Source organism: Myotis davidii, unplaced genomic scaffold, assembly GCF_000327345.1.
Source record: "Myotis davidii unplaced genomic scaffold, ASM32734v1 scaffold399, whole genome shotgun sequence".
Lineage (NCBI taxonomy): Eukaryota > Metazoa > Chordata > Mammalia > Chiroptera > Vespertilionidae > Myotis > Myotis davidii.
This window is the reverse complement of record NW_006292094.1, coordinates 6,462,015-6,462,847: the sequence shown is the minus strand read 5'-3', so window position 1 is coordinate 6,462,847 and position 833 is coordinate 6,462,015. Positions and strand designations below refer to the sequence as shown.

Below are 833 nucleotides of genomic sequence, written 5' to 3'. Positions count from 1 at the left end.
TCTCCCCTCCTCTACTGCGGGGTGGGGGTGTGGGGGGTCTGGGCATCCACTCCCCACCACCCACCCGCCCTCCAGAGTTCTCACACCCACGGGCCCCAGACTCAAGGGGAGCAACACAGCTCATCCCGGTTGAGCTTGGGTCTGGCAGGGAGGCAGACATCAGGAAAGGAGGGACGCAGACATGGAAGTGCAGCCTGAGATGTCGGAGAGAGGGCACAGGGCAGAGAGAGTGTGAGGGGCCTCCAGCCTGGGGGGTGGGGGCAGGGCTCCTGGGCTCCTGACCAGGGAGCTGAGGGGTTGAGTGGAGGGAAACGCTCGGGCAGGTGGGACATGCAGAGGGGGACGGGGCACATTTCAGGAGCCGGGGGAGACCAAGTGCCTGGAGCCAGGGAGAGGCAGAGGCGGAGGGCGGCTGGGTGTCAGCGGGCTGGGCCTGTGGGCCGCAGGACGGGTCTCAGACAGAAGCAGCGGGAGGTTTGACGCAGGGAGGTCTGCCGAGGTGGCGAAGGCGGAGGCAGGCAGGGGTGGATGCGGAGAGCTGACGGGACACAGGGCCAGGAGGAGGCCGGCGCAGGGATGTGTAGGAAGGGGCGTAAGGCTAGACGGCCGGGGCTCTGGCTCGGGGATGCCGGCAAGAGAGTAGATGAGAACCAGACCCAGAGGCGGCGAGCATCTGTCCCGCCGTCGCCATTCACCGGGATGTGCCAGGAGCACCCCCCTCTCGGCTCAAGCTTCCCTTTGCCGCTTTCATCAACGGGCAGAAACCAGGGGCCGCCAGCCCGCAGGTGCTGTCCTGGCGCCACCGGTTCGCCGCTCTGGGACTGTCCCACCAG

At 67.6% G+C, this 833-nt stretch overlaps 1 protein-coding gene across 1 annotated transcript in view; it reads right to left on the bottom strand.

Moving 5' to 3' along the window:
* CARD11 (caspase recruitment domain family member 11) overlaps positions 1-833 on the bottom strand; it is a 54,748-nt gene that overhangs the window by 46,679 nt on the left and 7,236 nt on the right. The window lies entirely within an intron of this gene.